General features: G+C 40.0%; 1 protein-coding gene across 2 annotated transcripts in view; it reads left to right on the top strand.

The window, feature by feature from the left end:
- LOC134215393 (BTB/POZ domain-containing protein Tiwaz) overlaps positions 1-23,608 on the top strand; it is a 228,959-nt gene that overhangs the window by 36,059 nt on the left and 169,292 nt on the right. The window lies entirely within an intron of this gene.

Genomic DNA, 23,608 nt, shown 5'->3' with positions numbered 1-23,608 from the left:
CTATCGGCATATGGTCACTACCGTGGGGATCTTGGATAACCTTCCACGTGCAATCTAACGATAGTGAATTAGAACATAAAGACAGATCAATACGGCTTTGTTGACCATTTGGTCCTATTCGAGTTACTTCACCAGTGTTCAAAATATTCAAATTGAAATCGTCACACAAATCATAGAAAATAGGCGCTCTATAATCGTCATACGTTTCGCCCCATCCAATACCATGTGCGTTCATATCACCCAATATCAATACTGGAGATGATAGAAGGGAGACTGCGCTCCAATAATGTCGACGATTAATAGAGGCATTTGGAGGAATGTACACTGAAGCTATGCAAAGATCTTTATTCTTCACATTTACTTGGCAAGCGACGATTTCTAAGCCGGGAACAGTCGGAATAAGAAATAAGTAGAAGGAGTAGCATTTTTTGATCCCCAAAAGAACGCCACCATAATGATCATCCCGATCTTGGCGAATAATGTTAAAATCGTGGAAGTTGATTTCATCTTCAGAAGAAAGCCATGTTTCACAGAGAGCAAATACATCGCAATCGGAATTGCGAATCAAAAACTTGAACACGTCCAATTTATTTTTTAGACTATGACAGTTCCACTGCAGCACAGTGATTGTATCTTGTATGGCCGTATTATCCATCGAAAGATACAATTTCTGCAAGAAAGGGCCATGAAACAGTCAATTGCTTCAGATAACTTTCTACTGTTGGAATAAAGAGGTCAATGATTGGCCTCAATGAATCCGGAATATTGAAAAGATTCAAAAAGCGGTCCACGAGGTCCTTAAAGGATATCAATCCTCGCTTGGACGAGATTCTCTTTTCGGAAGTGCGAGTAGCATTTTCCTTTTCATTGATAATCCTAGCCGGATGTTTCTTAGGAACATCAGTTTTAGGCAATGGCGGGAATGTCTTAGAGCAGCAGGGATCTGCAGTGAAGACTGGTTGCTTCGGGATTTTAAGTAATCCCTCATTACCTTCAGATTTTGCCAAGCCTTTATGGATGACTTTTGTTTTCTTTCGGCGCGATCCCGGGAAGACGGTTGCTTCCTCTTTTCGGGCGCGTGTACCTCGAAGAATCATCCATGTCGGCTGCGTCAGAGTCCGATTCATCAATGGAGATGGAATCATAATAGTCACTTACTTGAACGGCAGCTGAAAAAGCAGTATTTGCGGTGGCAGTGGCGGATGTGTCTTGCGCTTTAACCATTTCCGCATAAGACTGCTTGGAGCGCTGTACCAACGAGCGCTTCACTTTTTGGGTGCGTCTTTTGTACACCGGGCAATCTTGCAAACCATGGGCAGGATCCAAACCACAATAAGCACATTTTGTGGCTTGTTGCTGGCAGGTATCCTCCCGATGTCTTTGGAAGCATTTACCACAAAGTGGTTTGTTGTCACAAAACTCGGCAGTGTGACCTAATTGTTTGCAGTTGGCACAATTAAATACCCTTGGTACAAACAAACGCACCGGAAACAACATATTCTCGATATCTACATATTTTGGGAGCATCGAACCGGCGAACGTCACCCGAAGCGAGCTTGACTTAGCATATACCTTTTTACCATCTACTGTGGTTGCTGAATGCAATTCCTTGCAGTCAGGATATCCACGGTAGATTGCAGGGCATTCTTTAAGCGACCTTTCCCTGCAAGCACATCCTTGCAAGTTAAGCTCGCTGCGTTGATCACACCTTCTATTTCGACCTCCCGCGAGGGACAAAACTAAATATTCAATGTTGTACGCCCTGTCGCCAGCAATTTCATTCGCCACCTGGTATGTAGGTGCGGTGATGCGTAGCTTGTTTCTGTTGATTTGATTGAATTCAAGCTTCGTAAAACGACGCGTCAAGTCTCGTTTGATGCCGAGAAAATCTAGGCTTTTCGCTTTCTGCCGAAAGTAAACAACCCAAGGGCCAGGCGAAGATGCCTGGTAAAACCGTGTGCGAACCTCTTTTGGTGGCTCACCAACTCCCATAGTCTCTGCTTCCATTCTCACCCCGAGAGGTGGAAGGACAATTCTGTCTTATACTAACTTAAAACTATTAGCAAATCAGAAAAAAAAAAGAAAAAAAAACTAATTCAATTGATTTCAATCAGTCCCGCTCCAAAAGGGAGAACAATAAAACAAAATCTGCCACTTATCTGTGCTGCTGCTGTAGGTAGCAGCAGAAACAATAGCCTGCTTTACTGGCGTCGCCAGAAGCAGCTACTTCGCTCGCCGACAGTGATCGCCTTGGATCCGTAGGTAGGCACCACACAATAGACTCGCACTACCGAACAACACCCGCGATGAGACACAGCACACACGTCTGGCTCGTTCGAACTATCGGCACGGAATGAACGGTGAAATCTTAAATACGCCCTATTTTAAAATTGTATGATTTTCTCCATATACATACATGTTAGCTGCAAAATATAATTACATAGTGCTTACCTTTTCTTACCTTACCTTACCTTACAGTTTACTCTTAAGATTAGACAATCCAATATTTTCATGGTAATAAACCCATATGTCAAGACATGTTATAATATTGAATAAGTGATATGTTCCCAAAAGTCATGGAGATCAATCATGAAAAGCGCCGCAACTTAGTGTGCGTTCTGTGTTTGGAAAGCAAAACCTAATAAAAAGTGTGTGCAAATGCCATTTCACTATTGCATTATCACGATAAAATCAACGAAATTTATTGGATAATAGGTATTGTAAGAAAAGTGTCACATGTAAACATAATAAATTAAAACAAGCATAAAATATTCGCTTTTCTAATGCATCACTAATTGTCTGAGCACAGAGATGTAAAATTTGATGATTATAATAAAAACAAATCACTGGTTATAAAAACCTACACGGACAGATAAATGAACTCAAAACTTGAGTTCAAAATACTTACTGATGAGAATATCGCAGCAATAAGTGATGAACTTTGTTAATATCTTAAAAATCACTCTATTCAAGAAAAAACTAAAAAAATAAATAAAAATATAGCAGCAAAATTTTAATTTTCAATTTTCTCGCAGAGGCAAAGAGATAGCAAACAAAAGTACCCATTAATGAGAAAACGAGTTTTTCCGTGTTTTGAAATTAGCCATACTTCAATAATCAACACTCAGGAAAATCAACACATACTTTATGGCAAAAATCCATGAATTTTTAAATATGTACATCATGCGTCGGCACTAAAATTCGTTGAATTTATCGTAATAATGCAATAGTGAAATGGCATTTGCACACATTTTTAATTAGGATTTGCTTTCCAAACACAGAACGCAAACTAAGTTGCGGCGCTTTCGTGATCGATCTTCATAACTTTTGGGAACATATCACTTATTCAATATTATAAAATGTTTTGACATATGGTTTTGACATGAAAATATTGAATTGTCTAATCAGGAGAGTAAACTGTGCAGTTAAACAAAATCTTACACGTTCAGCACTGTTGTTCCATAAGATTCATAGTTCGACCAATCTTAATGTGCGACAGACCTACGTGGGCTGGATACGTTACCCGAATGTCGAAGAACATTAATTTATTTGGAAGATTTTGTATTGCTACTGGCATTTCATCAATAATTGATTTAATTACTATTGAAAAGTTAAGCACTAGGGGAAATGTTTCGATCTACATCTCACTGTACATATATCCATCTCATCGCTAAACAAAGAAATACGGCACCAAATTCGTCGCTTCTTTTTGTCAACATGCGTGCTCACTGCTGAAAAAAATCACAAAAATAATAAACCAACCAAATTCCTTTCCATTGCTTTGTTTTTGATGGGATGGAAATAGGAGCTATGAGATGAAGTGGCGAACCGTTCCCCTATATAATTATATTTTGCAGCTAACATGTTTGTATGTATATGAAAAAAAACCATACAATTATAAATAGGGCGTATTTAAGATTTCACCGATGAAAGATTTTAAGACACCCCGTATCCTTTTCCTGGTGCTCTAAGCTTTCTTTTCGTGAGAAAACCACGGAGGTTCATGAAAGTGCGATAATATTCGCGTCTGGGGGCACCGTGAAGTGGATAATGTTCTGATCACGTAAATTTTTCCTTCCCTACATGGTTTATTTCGATAGCTATGAATCTTAATATGTTCATTCTTTGTTATCATTTTGATTTCAGTGGTGATTGGACTAATATACATAAGAACACGGCTGATTAATCCACTTATCGATATTGATGCCTTTCACATATTTTACATATGAAAAAAAATTTATGAGAAAGATAAAAATATATTCCATAATACATATTCCATAATTCATCGTTGATCTCCTGACGCATCGAATCGACTGTGCTGCTATACTAGGACAGCTTAGCATCAATATTACAAAGCGAATTACGAGAAATGCTGAATTCCTTCACTTACCTATCATGAGAAAAAACTACGGATTTAACTCACCTATTAATAGTATGTGTCGCGTTTTTAATCGGTGTTACAGTCCTTTTGATTTTAATTTGACTAGAGCTAGTATTAAGCCATATTTTTTACGTTTATTGTCGCGGAATTGTGATTAGTTAATTGGTGTATTTTTGTTGCTTTCAAAAATACATTTATATTCATGACAAGTTTTGTCGTTGAATGCAATTTGTTACGAACAAATCGGGTAGGGACAACGGCATGAAAATAGGTGATAATTTTATACGTGTATTGCGCCCACACATTTCAAATATATTTTTATAAATTTCAAGCGACTTAAATGGTATGAATTACCGCACAGTTGGTGCAAAATAGACTGTTTTTGAGAGCCCATAATGATTGAATGCATTTAGATCATTTAAATTGCTTTAAATTGTCCTGTCCCCAGTGTACCTTAACGTTTTTGTTAAAACTAAAAGAAATTTGGTTATACTTTTTTATATTTTAACTACTAATGGTTTTATAACAGCCTCTATTATGGAATAAAATACTCTAACACAACGGTTTTCAACCTTTTTCATGAGTGGTACCCCTTCAGACTTTTGCATTGCTTGAGGTACCCCTTGCTTTTTTTAAAATGAAAATTGAACTAAAGGCTCATATTTCAAAAAGTTTCATCGGATTACCGACGAAACACTTAAAACTTGGATTTTGAATACGAAACCTTGGACGTGAAACGATACAAATAATTACCCACTGAGAAAGACACAAAAATTGAAACTACGGCGAAGTCGGCTGGATTCAATTCCCGATCTGGGTTAGGAAATTTTTTTTTCAACTTTCCCAGGCATAAGAGTTTCATTCCATACCATCGTGCGGAACTTCTTTTGACTCTAGTTGCTACTTTAAATTCTATATTTTCTAAAAAAAAATTAAACGTAAAAAATTCAAGATAGAATGGCAATACTGACAATTTGATAGTAATTTACGATGTAATTGTTGTTTCAAAATGTCCAAAATGTTTTTTTCAAAAGAAGTTTTGCACGACGCGACGTTACTTGTTATGTGCAACTGTACATAATAACTATGTTAAGTTAATAGAAGACTGATTTCAAAATTCGGCTGAAGTCGCTAACTGCATGGACATGAATCCTACCCAAGTACTACCAAGCATTACAATATTGCACATATATCAATCACAAATCGGCATGCTAAATGCTAATTATGTATATTAGATCAGTTTTAACGATGTGAAGTTGCATTTATTTATCAACTGTCATACAACGATACCCTAAATCAGCATTACAAATGCAGCTGAGGCTGAAATAGGTATTCGAACAAGTCCCTAACACTAGTAGAGACCAGCAAAGGTACCCTCAGGGGTACATGTACCTCAGGTTGAGAACCGCTGCTGTAACAGAAAAAAAGTTCTGATATGAATCTGTTACCGTCTTCTGGTTGGGTATGGTTGTGATGAAGAGCGTAATAAATTCTGTTTCACTTTCAACGGTCGAATAAAGCCACAACATCTGGCCATAATGTGGCCAAATGAGTAACTTGGGCAAAGTACCAATGGATTTAGTGGGCATTCATGCTGTTGTAGAGCAATTCTCTGTGAAATCATGATATTTTTCGAGATTTCAATTTTATATATATATATTTTTTTATTTTCGTAAATTTTTATCTGGCTGTATCATTTGCAAGCATATAAAGCTTCATGGTTACTTGTGTAGTTTCTTTCTCAATTTCTCGAGCCCAAGTTACTTAATCTGCTACAACATATCAAAAAATAAAAAATATTGAAAAATTCCGTTTTTGAGAAAATCGATTTTTAGTTTTTATTTTCAATAATTGAACAATTTTCTTTTCACAGTGTATATTTTTTCACATAGCCCCAATGATTACCTAAATTATTACCGAAGACATCAAAACGATCGGACAAGCCGTTTTCAAGATACAGCTTTTTGAAAGTGTTTAAGGTGTTTTTGCTTGGGCCCTTGTCAAAATTAAGGCTAGAGTCAAAATGGCAAACCAATGATGCAAATTATGTTGTTTCACCTCAAAGAATGTATAAATGTATGTATATCAGAGAAATCAGAAAATACAAAAATAATTCGACCTTCGATTTCCCAGAGAATCGCTCTGTAGCAACAATCATTCTCAATGTATTTCCCATGACTAGATTTTTTTTTGCCGGCGCATGAAGTTCAATCTTATTTTTCACTAGCTTCCGCCATAAAAACAAACGAATGGCAGTTGTACATCGACAAAAATAGAAAAAAAAGATAATTTGTTATCATCGTCATAATAATTTTCATAAATAAAATCCATTTTGTTATTATTTGTTTGCAAACGAAACGGTGTCTGAAAGAAATTCGCATTATTTGTTAGTGATTTGACAGTTAACGTTAGACAAAAAAATAGACTAGGAACAAACAACATTATTTTTTCCCTGATGAATATACCATCCCCGTGGTGAAACGACGGACAAATATACATCTTGATTCAATCCTTCAAGACCGTAGCCGTTGAAGGGTAGTTGTCTACACATCTGACTCTGAATCAGATGGTTATGGGTTCTATTCCCACCCCCTCCACAGCCCTTTATACAGGGAAAGTCAGCATGACTATAAAAGAAAGCTAAGTCTACGGACGTAAAAAGAAACATAACAACAAGTCTCTATGGCAGATTTTTAAATAAAATATATACAGGTCGATAAAGAAGAGCACGATTGTAAACTACACGGAGTATAAATAGAAATAGGTTGGACATATGGCCTGCGATGCCGGTGATACGATAACACCTTTGATGTCCTCCAAAAGAAGCAAAGCATAATTGAAAAAAAATGATTTTTCTTAATTTTGACGTCCTTTGCACCAGTTGTTGCACTAGCGGTCCCAATTTGGCTAATCCCATAAGAAAACAATGGGATTTGCCAAATAAGGAGCCAAAATTAAGAATAGTGCCACAACTGGCGCATGCGTTCCTATTATGGAATAAATTAAGGAGCAGGAAGTAAAACCTTTCGCTTGATATATAAAGTCCACCCACATGCCTTTTACTTATTGAAAAAAACAGTTGTTCTTATGTATGGTGACGATTGGTACAACCACCCTATGCAAAAATTGTATACCGACTTTGTGAGGTTTTTCTTCAGAACTGTATTAAAATCAGCACAAATGTTAAGATGTTTACAATGGATCAATCGCCAAATGTTAAGAGTAAAGTATTAGAAGTGAGATCTACTTATAACTTCCTATTTCTCACTTTTTACTTCTTAGTTTTGATTTCCACTGTGCGAAATGAAGAATAAGAAGTGAAGAGATAGAAGTAAGAAGTAAGAAATGGGGATTGAGAAAAAAGAAATAATTTGGCTTTGCTGTATTTCGGCTGGCGCATCGGTTCCTTTCGCCAGTAAAAGGCCGTGTGACATGTTTGTTTGAATGATTTTCTTGGTTATATCATTTGTTTGGCCATATGAACCATTCAAAGCAATGATATTTCTGACCAAATGACCTGTTCTGTCAAACGACGATTACGCCCAAACGACATTTTAAGCCAAATAAGATTTTCCTTAATTTTCGGTCGTTCGGCCATAAAGATCGGTCGGCCAAACGTCATTCGACCAGATGAGCATCGAGAATGTTTCCCACCCAAAAACAAGTTAGACCAGATCGAGTATCGAAGACGTCTTCTTCGGATTGTCAATCCCACGCTTTTGCTCGCAAGACCCCAACTGTTTTTTTTTTATTTTTCTCCATCAATTTACATTTCTTCGCATCCAATTTCACATTTCTTCGCATTCATTTTAATGCATTGCAACTATCGCGTTTTTTCCCAAATGGGGACTTTTGGCAAAAACTTAATGTTTTGTTTTTCCATAGGAAAAACACCACCATCCGCATCCAATGCATCACGTTGCGAGTAAATCGCGTAAAGTTAAGTACAAGAAAGTCACATTTTTGTACACATGCACACACAAACAAACATTACCTTAATTCGTCGAGTTGAATCGATTGGTATATACCACTATGGGTATTCTATTAACGTTTGGTTTTGGAGTGATCTTATAGTCTTTCGGAATACTTAGCATACAGGAGAGGCAAAAACTTGATATGAAAAATATGCTAATGTGCTTATTTGTTTGGTTTATTTTTATTTTTTTAAGATGGTTTTTAATCTATTTGGGCCTTTTAATTTTTAGAAAATGCTATGGATTTTGCTTTTTTTTCAAGAGGAGCTTCTCCTGTGACAAGATTCATAGATATGGTGCGTGGGAAATAAGCACCTGACTTCTAAAGGAAGGAAAACTATAAATATAAATGCTTAATGGATACAACAAAAAATCCTCCGAATCGATTGTTTACGAATGTGACAAATATAGGATCGTGTCATTGATAATTTTTCGCATTTTCTGGAGGGCCTCCGCTCGGTGCCCGAGCAGACATCCGCGACTTGTCGTTCACCTGCTGCTGCCGATGCCACACTGCTACTCATTCTGCTGCTTGTTGCTCGTGGCCGTATTCGTCGTCGTCGTCATCGTTGCTAGCTTTGACATTGTCATTGAATGGCGCAGAGCTTGGGATTGAAAGCCTTCAGGGTCTTCTAGCAAGGCGGCGAGTAGGAGCTGAGCCGGAGAGAGTTGACGTTGACGAAGTTGGGTGATTTTTTTTGTGAATCAACGAGCCCCCGCTGCAGCTACTGACTGTGGCCATCCTTCAACGGAAGGTTCTCCTTCTTGCGTGGCGCGCGGTTGTCTATTTCCCTCGAAAACGTTAGTTCTGGCAAAATGAGCTCGAATTTCTTGTTTAAAAATGGTTCGCTGAAATATGAAATATAAATTTTGAAAAACTTCCCGAAGCGTATTAATTTTCCTGACAGTGCACCGGCTGGCGAGCAGAACGTAGCCCAGAGGCGTTGATATGGCGCTGCGTGGTTACTCCCCCAGATGGTATTGTACATGTCTTTGTCGTCGTGGCATGTTATTGTCGTTAGTAGACCGGTAGGTTGACGATTTATCAAATAGCTCATCATTTATCTTTAGACATGACGCATCAGTGGATTGATGCGTAGCTAGAATACACGAATTTTCAGTTGCCAAGTAGCTTTGTCGTTTGATCCCAGTAGCGACTTGTAATACCCGGCCGGATGTCATATTTCTTAAATTTGCCACAATTGAAAGTTTGCTGGTGACAATAAAATATCGCTCAGCTACAAAGTCACACTTTTCCGTAGATAACCTACCAAGACCAGTGGAATCAGGTGTACGGAGAGTAAACAAACGATAAAAGTCAACCACAAGAAATAGAAACCGGTTGAAAAATGCAGAAAAACTAGCGCAAGATACCCATTCATCCCTGGCGGACACCGTGGTTGCTACTACCGTGCCTATTTCGCTGCAGGACACATAACAACAAGTCTAAGCAGTAAGTAGGAACCTGGCTGGAGATTGTAGATTCAACAAGTCATAAAGCTTTAATTATACCAATTAAAGTTGCACCGGACTGCGCTTCGACGACATCATCGTTGCGCACAGGGATGTTGAAAAGCTTCGCAAATAGAATAGACGGTTTATGATATCCGCAGCGGTTGATCACCTCTGTATCCCGCTTCCCTTTCAATTTGTAAAGTACCATATTCTTATTGATATCGCAATTTGCGACTAAGTCATTGCTATATCAAAACATTGTTTGCGCATTCCTACAGCATGCCCCACATATTAGAAGTGTCTTTGTCGGCTGCGATTTTCGTAATTCTGTTCGGCGATGGCGTTACGCAACTTTAGCGAATAAACTGGAAATCTGAATCAAACATTCTCTGGTAGTTTTGCAAACGAATCCTGTCGTTATTTAACCCGTCTTGTAAACTTCCCAGAACTGTTGAATTCATTCATGCTGGCAGTGAAACCAAGAGTTCTCGGGTAAAATTTATAATTCAAAAAGTATGACAAAGAAGGGTAGAAAGATTGGAAATGCCTAAAAATTGCTAGGGATAGGTTAGTTCAGGGAGTTTATAACTCAGATATTATGAGGAACTATTGTTTGAAAACTGCTGGCAAAGTTGTAAGAAAAGAACAGACTACTCCAAATGTAAAGAATGGGATGATACCGTTTCATTTTTTTTCTCCTTCAAGGACTTAACAGTTTTAACCAGCTTCAGACTCCACATCTGCCGGCATTCACCGACCGACTAATAAAATTAGCAGCAACCTGCTGAGACACGACAGAGGAGGGTAAATTGTTTCGCCATGTCCGAAGAACTTGCCGTGGAAAAGTCCTGTGTACTCTGCTTCCATTCCGGTTCGTGGTCTGCGCGCGGTGGGGTGGAAAAGAAACTTTCGCGCCAATTGTAATTAAGATGCAAACAAGCAAACATACACTCGGACTGGAATGCAGGATCATATCGGAGGGATTATAACTAACTGTCTACGATTGTAGACCATAGCGTGTGGTTGATTGCTGGCGCACGCTCCCCGCTTCGTTCGTTGAGACGGTAGCAAACATGGTAATAAAATTGCTTCCAGTCGATTATTACGACTTTGTAATTAAGTCAGGCAGATGTCTTAATTAGTTTTTAATTGCCGTTGCAGTTTTATGGACAAATTTATTACAACCGTTTAACTTGCGGCCGGCGTTAGGAAAGCAAATTTATCAGGTTCAATTTGGAACGTGTTACGAGGAAGAAATGCAATTGTGAGAGGATTATTTAAAATATGTGGCTCGTTATATTCTCAGTGTTAAAATTCATGTCGTCAATTAGTCATAGTTGAAAAATCAATCAGAATTTGCTCCAGCTCTAAGGCGATGGTAAATACTTGCATCAAAAGCATTTGCCCAATCTATCAATCCGCCTTTCTGCACACGTCTCGGCTACTAAAATGTACGATTACATACCGAATTATCGACGTAATCGCATAACCATCACCATCAGGAGCAATGTGCACTGCCCGCAATAATACTCGGAAGTGTGGCAGAGCAGCGAATGCTTTCATCTCGAGATCAATTGAATACCCCAATAATTTCTGATAATCATCATCGTTTGCAGCGAGCAGCTGGCTTCGTGTCGTACGTTCACCGAACAGCTCAGCGGGATTACCTTCTGATGTAGTACAGATTCGCCAATGCAGATATCTAGGCACCAGCGCGAGTAGGCAGCGCTGCCCTTTGATTCGTTGCTTTTCGCGAGTTGTTCGGCCTGGGACTGAGTAAATCTGTTCAATTCGTTCTGGATATGTTGCTGCAAGATGAAGCGGCACCATTTGAATGTTTAAGCAAACTAAATGTTAATATTCTATTTATCTTCTCATTTTAAAGATATTAAAGATTGACATAGATGTTATTTGCGAAACAATGGAAATTGACTGATCCTTCGGAAATTCAGGGAGCTTGGTGTCAGACCCTCTGAGCCTTTGAAAAACTAGGCAAAGAATCATCATCATCTTGAGCTTTCATTATTTATTTATGTATTTATTTGATAATAATAATCATCATCTGACACCCAATGTCTTAATGACTACAAGGATAAAAATGACGCAAAAAAATGGCATACATGGATAACAGATACACATAGAATACACAAGAAATCATTACTATAAACAGAACTTAGTAATCTACGGTGGTCAATTGGTGCCTCGAAAGTGTGTTACGAAAGCTAGTAGAATAGCTGGCGGTTGGATAACCTTCCGGAACTCGCACCGTTATAAAAAGCGCTTGTCCTTCACAAACGCGGCGGGACTGCGTTAGTGGTCCAGGACTATGCAAGTTCCGAAAGGTTAAAATCGAAAGGTTATATCGAACTGAACCATGCTGATTATAACGACTATTTCAAGCATCAAGCAGAATGAAAACCCTCCCTCTCAGAGGGCGCATGTGAGCATAAAAAATCATCCTGTTAAGTTTTGTTGGAGAGTCGACAATTGAGGATTTTCGTTACGAACATGGCCTGTGCCACACGGCGTCGAACTTCTACAGCATAAATGCGCAACATTTGGAGCACCTTGTCCAGGGTAGAAATATTTCACAGTCAATGCAGTGAAAAACATGGATCTCAGTATAATCTGCAGTCGCCTTCATCGCCGCCGTGGTGAGTGCGACTGGGTGCAGCCGAAAAATCATTTCCAACACCGACAATTCAATTTCGCATTCAGCCACTCACAAGTCGCTCTGACATGCTGCTCAGTTCGCGCTTTACCGTATGACTGTGAGTGGCCCATTTAAACGCGTGGTGATTTTTTTCAATTTGCTGGGTGAATGTGTACATTTTACTGTGGTAAATTTCATCTTCGCGGCGCAGTGGGTGATGTGGGTTCTGTTGTTTACTTTTCTGCCTCTCCGGGAATGTGAGGTTGATTTCAAAGCAGGAAGAAAATTAAAAAAATGATATAAAAAAACATCACCTTCATCCAGTGCAGCCGAATATTTACAACCCTGACCTTGTCACATCCATCGATCACACGACAGCGATCCCACCCACAAATCAATTTTTCTTTTTGCGCTACTTTGACGTAAGTTCCGGCATCTAGTAAAATGATTGATCGCACGTTATTAAACTGGTTTACTACCCGTCACTGCCAGCATCCAGGCGTTATCGTATTGCGCATATCATGAGTTATCCGCCAGAAATGTGTATGGCGATGGACGTCTAACGCGGGTTTTCTCAAAATTAGGAACTTTTCATGAAAAACTACCGTGGGGCATCGAAATCCGTACATTTAAGCACCTTAGTATATGAAAAAGTCATTAGAAAATAGGAATCGAATGTAAATAAAACGTTTGTCACTGACACAGGCGCATGAAGGCTTCTACTTTTTAAGTGTTTCACATTTAGAGCATGAGCATGAGCATGAGCAGGATAACCGTACAATTCGTAATTGCTACTCCGTGATTGATTAGAACTTGCGAAATTGCACAGGGAACCAATTGCTTGGGTTTAGCTATCATTCTCAATGTGCAAATTTCGGAAATTCAATGCATTTTTACTAAGTCAATTACGGCGCCGGCCACGTCCTTACGGTCATCAAGGGAAGGAAGGATTATTAGTTCGTCTCTCGTTGCTACTAGAGACCGAGTATACCTCTGCATCTCCACGATAGTCTTAAGATAGGATATTGTGTTAGTATGAAGGGATATATTATCTGGATTCACTTTGATAAGTGATGCGATCTATGGGATAGGAATATATGAATGTGAATTAGAAGTACTAGAGTAATGAGAAAGTATTAAAGTGAATTCTAATGGGATTCATTTTTTTTACAATTAGAATTTGAATGCTATTGGATTCTAATACCACGCACACGTCTACCACACCATCGCTACCCGCACATCAACCTCACACATTCTTACTCGTATGAGGCCTGCACGAGCATAGCGACCGTATATAGCATTCGTATGCGGGTACAAATGAATACCAATCTATTTTTACATTTTTATTTACTGCTACTGAGTAACAGGCAGCTTTTTATAACAATTCTATATTTAGAATCATACTTGCTAGTAATGAGAATTTGATTTGCAAAGAGATTGAGTTATATGATTAACGAAATTATCTAATAGGAAATTGGAAAGGGCCAGGGATCAAACCCTTAATCTCCTGCTTATGAGGCAGAAGCAGTGACACAAGGCCACCAAGCACCCATTTTGAAGTGTTTCACATTTACTCATTAAAAACTACGAAAGACATGATCAAATAATGAATTAAATCAACTACTCCTGACACGAAATCCGTCCACCGTGGACGGATTTCGAATCAAAGGATCAAAATCCGTACAGCTATTTCTTAACTTCTTCTTCTTCTTATTGGCATTACATCCCAACACTGGGGCAGAGCCGCCTCGCAGCTTAGTGTTCATTAAGCACTTCCACAGTTATTAACTGCGAGGTTTCAAAGCCAAGTTACCATTTTTGCATTCGTATATCATGAGGCTAACACGATGATACTTTTATGCCCAGGGAAGTCGAGACAATTTCCAATCCGAAAATTGCCTAGACCGGCACCGGGAATCGAACCCAGCCACCCTCAGCATGGTCTTGCTTTGTAGCCGTGCGTCTTACCGCACGGCTAAGGAGGGCCCCTATTTCTTAACTAAATATTTAAATTGAAACACTGTGAATAGTTCGATACGCACCTAGAGAAGCGACCCCTTCGATTTGTATTCCGCTTATCTTATGTAATGATTTGCAATTAAAAATTAAAACAAAGTTACTTTTGGTGCAATTATGTTCTACCCGAAAACAAAATGGCGGCAAAAACTCCGCGTTTGGTGGGTGAAGATTTGTTTTTGATTTTTGTTGTTTTAATTTCAAAGCCTTCTTTTCAATTCTATGCTCTAAAAGCTTACTGTCAAGTATCTGAACAGGATAAGATTAATTATTCCTACATTAATTACCTTTAACCTCCTTTAATTTATTGATATCTCATGAGGTGGACGGATTTCGGTGCTGTACGGATTTCGGTCCCGCACGGTATTTGGTACCGGTTATGTATAAAAGTGTCCGCTATTACGCTTACCAAATAATTTTTTCGATGAAGGAGCTTAATTTTGAGAAATTGAACCATAGATGCCTTTCGCCATACTGATTTCATAAAGTTAACTCCTAGTGTGCCGCTGTAAGCACGCTTCAAACGCAACAATGAATTTGTACAGCTGGAACAAACTTCCTATAATAGAACAGGGTCTTTCAGCCGACAATCATCTGGACGAATTACATTTGACCGAGTTGTACGAAAGTTTGTTTCGCCGAAAATGGTTTGACCGAAAATGTTAATTGGCCGAAGTGACACACAGCCAAGGCGTTTGGCAGAAAGCGACTTACGACCGAAAAGGACTTTCGGCCGAAAGAGACATTTGGCCGAACCGGTCATTTGATCGAAATGGTCCCTTGGCAGAAAGGGCCATTTAGCTGGAAATGTCATTTGACCGAAGGGTTACACGGCCTAAAATGTCTTTCAGCTGAAAACATAGCCTGGCCGAATAAGTCGTTTGGCCGAAAGTGCGGTTTATTGAACCGGCCCTATAACTACAGGTGTTCGACACCGCCGCCAGTAGTTTTTGTCGCTACGCTGCTGCCGACATTTTAACATCGGTTTGCCGCTGTCTCGAATATCCCGACAAAATTTCAAAGAATTCTCCCACAGGAATTCCGAAGATTATGCCGAGGACTTTTCGAAGATATCCGCGAGATTTTAGTGAAATTTATCGAACAAATCCAGAAACTTCTGCTTAGGAAATTCGGAAGCTTTTCCCGATGAAATTCTGAATAGTTTCCAAAGACATTCCAAGGAATTTCCCAAGAAAATTTCGCATAGTTTTCTGAGGGAATTCCGAAGAATTTTGGAAAATTCGTCAAAAAAAATCGTAGAGTATCCCCAAAAAATTTGAGATTCCCGAGGAATTGCGATGGGTTCCCAAAGACATTCAGAAAAGTTTCCCGATAAAATTTCCAAAGAGTTTTCCAAGGAAATTTCGAAGACTTTCTCGAGGAAATTCCAATGAGTGTTCGAAGAAAATCTGAAGAATTTCCAAAAGATTTTTTGGAAAACATCCCGAGAAGTTTTCTGAGAGTTTTTGAGGTAATACCGAAGAGCTACTCGAGAACATTTTGAACAGTTTTCCACAGATATTTTAAATAGTTTCCCAACGAAAGCTAGAAGAGTTTGCGACGAACACCCTAAATATATTACGAAGAATTTTCCGGCTAAATTCCGAAAAGTTATGCAAAACCATTTTGAAGAGATTTCCAAAAATTATTTCATCAATACGTGAAAGAATTCATCTGGAAAATAAAGAAGAATTCATTACATAATTTCGCGATATTTTTCCGGATTTTATAGTTTTTTACTAAAACTTTTTCTTCCCATCCTGACTGCTTATTCCTTCTCGCTTTTTATTTCTTACTTTTCTTTTTTCCCTTTTTATCTCTTACTTCTTATTTTTCACTTCAATTTTCTCTATTAAGAGACACGTCTCACTTCACTTCTCACTAAGAAGTGAGACGTCTCACTTTCCACTTTCAATTTCTCACGTCATTTTTACCTTGAGAAGTACCACGTCTTAGTTCTTAGTGTGTAAAGATTGCTTTGAGAATAGTTCGTACGTGCGAAAGAGAGAATCTCTTTGTTCACACGTTTGGTTAGTGTTGCACGCTCTTTAGATCGGTTAGTTTTGCATTGTCTGCTACATTTTCACCTCATCACGCTAGACAAAGCTATTGTCTTCAGATATCTGCCAGTAAATCTGAAATTCACTTTTGTATAGTTTTGGAGTATATCAGAAAGAGAATGAAACCAAAGGGAGGCTCTCTTTTGCACATATCTATCCTCAAAGCACTCTAGAAGAAGAAAGGGAGAAATTTTCCTTCTTAACTTAATTCTCATTTATCACTTTTTATTTTTTACTACTCACTCCTCAAAAATCATCAACATCTTCACACTTTTCACATTCACTACCATAAAAGCACAATTCACATTGATTTAGCTGCACAAATTGAATCGCATAAAATAAAAAAAAATATTCAGAACATGTGTGTTTCTCGGGTGTTGTACACCCAAAACAATTTTGTGTGACATTTTTTGTAATAAACATTTTGAATCAATTCTCGCATGCAAACTGATCAGAGAATGTCATGCTTGTTAATCCAGCTCATTGCATTAAGTTGGTTTATACATTCCACTAAAAAGAGCCTAAAATATTTTTTCTTGTATATTATGGTTTATATCAATACATATATGGTTTCAATCAATACATCCAAACGAATCTCGTTGGGTCCTCCTAGAACAAGTATATGGAGATGTACAGCAATATAACTTTGACTCACACAATCTTCCCGATTCCAGCTTGATGACGGAAAAAAACACAAGTTTTACATTTCCACTTGCCATTATATGATGATTCTCACATCCACATAGCATGAAACGTGGATTATGATAGCCTTTGGTCGCTTCCGTTCTCGTCTGGTATAGTAGTCCAGATGGTAAACGCGTCAGTCGAGATGCGCTAAGTGTGGAGGGTCCAGGACCTGGACCAGAACCTGGACTCCAGGTTCAACACCCGTCTTTGGCAGATTTTTTTATAGGGTGACTCAGGTTGAAGTATACAGCATTCCATTTCTCGATGGGGAAGTGTAAAAATAGATTCAATGTAGATACAAACACATAACCAGTTCTTATTTTCTCGTGACCGGGGACCTAATGCAAGGGCCTGCCATTTACTTATTGCAATCTGTGCATATGTCCCAAATTTGGCAAACTGTACGCGAAGCTGAAGTAAGATTTTAATAAAATATTGCATTCTCTGGTTGGGTGTACCAACAATCAAAACGAAACTTGAGATTTCTTGGTGGTTCCATTTCGTAAGCTATGAACAATCTTCGGTACCTAGAAATGAAACCGTCGCTTCATTATGTAATCTATTGATGGCTCCCTTTAGAACAAATTTTAGCATTGCTATCAAAGCAACATTTTCATAACGAGCTCGGTGGTCTAGTGGCTATCGCTTCTGCCTTATAAGCAGGAGGTCGTGGGTTCAATTCCAGGCTCATCCCTTTCCTACTTTGTATTTCTATCTTAATTCATTCTGTGTTTCACGATTATACCAAAACGATTCCTACTGTTATAACCTTCCACAAAATCCCAAAAAAAACCTCCCGTGGCACCTATGAGAGGTCGAAGAGTTCTCTGCATCTGTGTCCAACAAACCATCCTTCCCCTTCCTCAGAATTCGCAAGGACGTGGCCAGGACAGATCTCGACTATTGGAGAGTGCATTGCTTCCCATCTAAGAGATAGTGATTAGTCCCAAATCAATATCTGTGGTAATGGATGAAAGTGATACTACTCTCATACAATAGTCTTGGCTTGTACCACCTACGAATTTGTGCGAACTGCTAAATGCTAATGCTATCAAAGCAACATTTTCATAAATTGTTTTGAGTTGAACAACTTCTTACCCCAAGGTACTGGGTGTCAAATCATAATCTAAAGTTTTGGACCGTGACGAAATCAAGTTAGATTTTGAACGTTAAAACAGCCTTCATCCTTCGATGGGTTTTGGCGATTTATATATCAATCAACTCGGAAACTCTCCAGCAATTTGTTAATTCCATTGAAACTTTTGATTATTAACGATAAACTATTTAAAATCACAATTATTGTCTTACCCAGTAAAAATATAAGGACCAACCAATCCCATTCATGCATTCCCAACATGGACATCAGAATGATGAAAGCTATGGGCCTTTTGACCTACCGTTTCAGTTTCTCTGGGTATAGAAAGACCCGTGTTCTGCGCTCGCGCGTCATTTCTGTTTGAGGATCCACGATGAGTGGTCATGTAAAGCGGGCACGGAGGGCGGACAGAACAATGGCGGTCACAGCATCGATGACGGTGGTTTCTGCATCTGCACTATCGTCTAAATTAAATGCTTGGCGGCGGAAGAAAGTAGCCGTTCCTAGCAGAATCAAAAGCGCGACGACATCAGAATCAGTAATTTTTTTAAATTGTCTTCAAATTATCACCTGGCGTCCGCAGAAAGCTGCCTTCGAGTTGCCAGCATCACAAGCGCGCGTCGGAGAGAGACGTTGCAAAAATGTATTCGCATGGATGACATCGGTAGAAATAATGTGAAATTTTATTTCAAGATTCTGGTTTTGTTGCTGTTAGTGACTGGAAAGGCGCATTATGGAAAACAATTTGGTTCTTTCCAGAACCACAATTTTATAGAAGAGAAGGTTAAACCGAGACAAATTTTCTTCAAAGTGCAAATCATAATCGCTTGGTAACGGCAAAAAGTTCCAGTATGCAGCAAAATCACGAGCGCGCATCAGAGCAAGAGGCTGCAAAAATTTATTCACATGCATAAATGCACTCCACCACGCTGCTATCATGGCTGCCACATACGCCATCGTAACGAAACAATCAACCGATAGTCCGGAAGTTGCGAATGAAATGGCTCGCGCGCGTGTGGAAGAAGCTTTCTTGTAATCAACAAGGAAGGCCCATTAGTTCCACCTCTTTGTTAATCGATATGGGAAACCACCCAAGTAACACCAAAAACATCTATTTTTTGTAGAAAAATAAGAAACTTGCTGTAATTAAGTTATATTATTGACAAGCAATATATTCCTGGATATAGGAAAGGTTTAAAAGTGTTTGATACAAACTTCTCTTAAAAAAAATATTCAGTGTTGTATTTCCGTTAATAAGAGATATATAAGACCTCATTATAACAATCACATTTAGTTACACCATTGTGGATGTTAAATAAATGCAAAGGCTCACATGATATGCATTAATGTAGAATATATAACAAGTTGAATATTAATAATTTCAGCAAGACGAGTATAAAGACAAAGAAAATGTATAAACAACATTTGTGTACATGGGAGAAATAAATTGTCATATCAGCAAAAAAGATGAACTTAGTAACTTAGAAAGTAACTTAGAACTTAGAATTATCCAATCATGTAGAATTGTTTCGGGAATATAATTCACTCGATTTATAAGAAATGGTACAGACTAGAATGTTCAAAATACGAAGGGATTACTCGGCGTACAAAATTATGTTACGTATTCTGTTTGAGAGACTGAGATCATTTGAGCTGCTCGAGCATGCCATATATATTCCATTTGTTATGCTTTATAGCTTGATTGAATTCTCATTATGGCAGGTCGTGACTAATTAGGAACTGATTGCATAATTTGTATTTTTTATGATATGACTTTTTTCTACATTCTGAAGCTACTAAAATGGTTATAACTGTGTTAAAGAACTCACTCATAACAACTATACAGCATGTTTTGAATATGTTAAATAGGTAAAACCGTGGCTAATATTGAACGTCGTTACAACATCCTTGTATAACAAAGGCAATGATTCGAATTGGAATTAAAAACACGGGGTTGGATGAAAAATAGTGATGCTTCACCAATTTTTGCCTTTCTCGTATACTAAGTATACGTAAAGGCTATATGATCGCTCCAAAAACAAACTTTTTATAGAAGGCCCGGAGACCCATAGTGTTATATACCGATCGACTCAGCTCGACGAATTGAGGTGATGTCTGTGTGTATGTGTGTGTGTGTGTGTGTGTGTGTGTGTGTGTGTGTGTGTGTGTGTGTGTGTGTGTGTGTGTGTGTGTGTGTGTGTGTGTGTGCGTCTGTGCGCACCCACCCAAAAAAAATGTCACTCATTTTTCAGGTACTTATCCTTAACCGATTTGCTCGCAACAAGTTGCATTCGACGCAGGATACTCTGCCATTGTTTCCTATTGAAAATTGGTCAGATCGGACTATGGGCTCGGAAGTTAAGGCCAAAATACTCGCAACAAGTTGCATTCGACGCAGAATACTCTCCCATTGTTTCCTATTGAAAATTTGCCAGATCGGACTATGGGCTCAAGAGTAATGACCAAAATACTATTTTTATAATGCACGAGAAAGGCACCATCACCGCTAGGTGGATTAATCAGGGTTTTTATTTAAATGTTTATTAAATATTTCTAAATATTTCAGTTGACCCTCTACTATGAGCATTGGCGTAAATAAAGGGGGGGTCGTTCGAAGCCCGGTGCTCTTGTGTTATTTTACCAGATGTCGCTGCAGGACTTGCACAAAAAACAGATAGTAAAATTCATAGGGTTCAGGTTCAACACGCCGACTGGAAGATGCCACGGTGAAACGGTCCTTCGTTGATGAACTGGAGACGCGTGCTGCAGATATTCCGGAAGGTGGCAGCGTGGAAGACCAATGGACCGCCATCAAGAATGCCTTCATCGCCACCAGCGAGAACAATCTGGGCGAACTACGCACCCAGAGATAACAATGGATCACCGATGAGACCTGGAGGAGGATAGAGGAGCGAAGAGAAGCCAAAGCCGCAAGAGCGATCGAAAACCAGAGGAGCCAAAGTCTTAGCCCGTCAACGATACGCGGCTCTTGAGAAGGAAGTAAAACGCTCATGTCGACGGGACAAGCGAGCGTGGGCAGACTCTCTGGCCGACGAAGGAGAGAGAGCCGCCGCAACCGGGAACATTCGCCTCCTCTACGATATCTCACGACGCTTAAGCGGGGCGAAGATGAATGCAACGATGCCTGTGAAAGACGCGAATGATCAGTTATTGACCGACCCAACTGACCAGCTGAAACGCAGGTTCGAGCACTTCGAACAACTTTTTCAAGTGCCAGCAAGGCCATCACCACCTCGGCATGATCTGCCTAGGATCCGACGTATAAAACGCGTCAATACCGAAGCTCCATCACTGCTAGAGATTCAAACAGCCATCCAAAGCATGAAATCGAATAAAGCCCCAGGGGTCGACCGCATATCAGCCGAGATGCTCAAAGCTGACCCCATGACATCCGCTCAACTACTGCATCGTTTATTTCGTAATATCTATTTTCATTACTTTATTTGTTATAGTATGTTATATAATGCTCATATAAGACACATATAAAAAAAAACAGAATAATCCACCTAGCGGTGATAGTGCCTTTCTCGTGTATTATAAAACAATAAAAGCACATAAGAGAGGTCAAAATTGCACTTTGGGGAGATAGATTCAGTTATTTCCATCAATTCACATTTATTTGCGTTCATTTGAATACATTGCAACAGTTTTTGAGAAAAAAAATTTTTTCGATTCAGATTTTTTTTAGAGGGAATTTAGAATGGGGAGAAAATCAATTTTGTTTAATAACTCCGGAGCGCAATGACCAATTAGACCAATTTTCAATAGCGAAAAATGAGGAAGGATTCTGCGTCGAATGCAAGCAAATCGGATAAGGCTAAGTACAAAAAAGCGTCGCACGCGCGTGATAGGACAGCTACCAGCGCATCCCCGCTTAGACTGTCGGTGTTGGCCTCCAGGGCCGCAGTGAAAACTTCGCTGTCGAAGTGATTGGACTTCCACCCACGGACCTGACAGGGATCACCCGCCCTCGGATGCTGCACACCATAGTTGATCTTGAAGCGAATTGCTAGATGATCACTATGGGTGTAGCCCTCGTCTACCCTCCAGTCCAGGTTAGAGACCAGACCGGGGCTGACAAACGTTACATCTATCCATGACTCGGCCCCATTCCTACGGAATGTGCTACTGGCTCCGTCATTGACAAGCACTGCATCGAGTTTTGCAAGTGCCTCGAGTAACGCTTGTCCCCTCTGATTGGTGCAGCGGCTGCCCCATTCCACTGCCCAAGCATTAAAATCTCCCGCTATAACGAACGGGCTCCGACCGACTAGGTCGGACGATAGCCTGTCGATCATCTGGTTGAATTGTTCCATTGGCCACCTTGGTGGGGCGTAGCAGCTACAATAGAACACACCATTGATCTTGCCTATCGCGACACCCTCCGCGGAGGAGTGTACAACCTCTTGAACCGGGTACCTTCCCGTTGTGCATATTGCCGCTGACCAAGACCCGTCCGCCACCCAGTTGCCATTGTCGGCAGGGACGTTGTACGGGTCGGACAGGAGGGCGACATCGGTCCTCGACTCCGAGACCGACTGCCACGGCAGTTGCTGGGCAGATGCACAGTGGTTCAGGTTCAGCTGTGTTACTTGCACGGCTTTTTCCTATTAGCATCTCCAAAGGGACACGCAGGCCCGCCCATAGCATGGTTCCGGGCCTTCTTCTTGCTAGCGCAGATGAGGCACTTAGGTGCCTTGTCGCATTCTTGCGCCTTGTGTCCCTCCTCAGCACAGCGACGGCACATTTTGCTTTGGTCTGGGCCCTTGCAACCATAAGACTTGTACCCGGACTCAAGGCACCGGTAGTACCTGTCCACTGAAGGTGGCTGGAGCATGCTTACTGGGCATACTGACCAGCCGATCTTCAGCTTCCCTTTCTCATTGACTTTTTTGGCATCAGTCACCGGTAGTCTGAGATAGGCTACCTGCGTACCAAAGAGTCCCCCCTTAGACCTTCAGAGGACTGCTCAACCTCTGTACCGCACTGCTCTTTGACGGCAGAGACGACGTCTTCCGCGGTCGTGACCTCGTCCAGTAGCTTACACTGGAGGGTCACTTCCGCACCCAACGACCTGACCTGAGCGACGTCACCCAAGACCTCCTGGGCAAGCTTTTTGTACGCTACACCGCTGGATTGCGCGCCACGCTTCAGTGCCCAGATCATTTCACCGTTCTTGGTACGTCTGACGTCTGCGCACATCCTGACCCAAGGCCGATAGGCTATCGGCCGCTCGCAGCGATTTGAGGACATCGGCGTACTTGT

The sequence above is a fragment of the Armigeres subalbatus genome, chromosome 2 (genome assembly GCF_024139115.2).
Source record: "Armigeres subalbatus isolate Guangzhou_Male chromosome 2, GZ_Asu_2, whole genome shotgun sequence".
Lineage (NCBI taxonomy): Eukaryota > Metazoa > Arthropoda > Insecta > Diptera > Culicidae > Armigeres > Armigeres subalbatus.
This window is presented reverse-complemented; position numbering and strand designations above follow the sequence as displayed.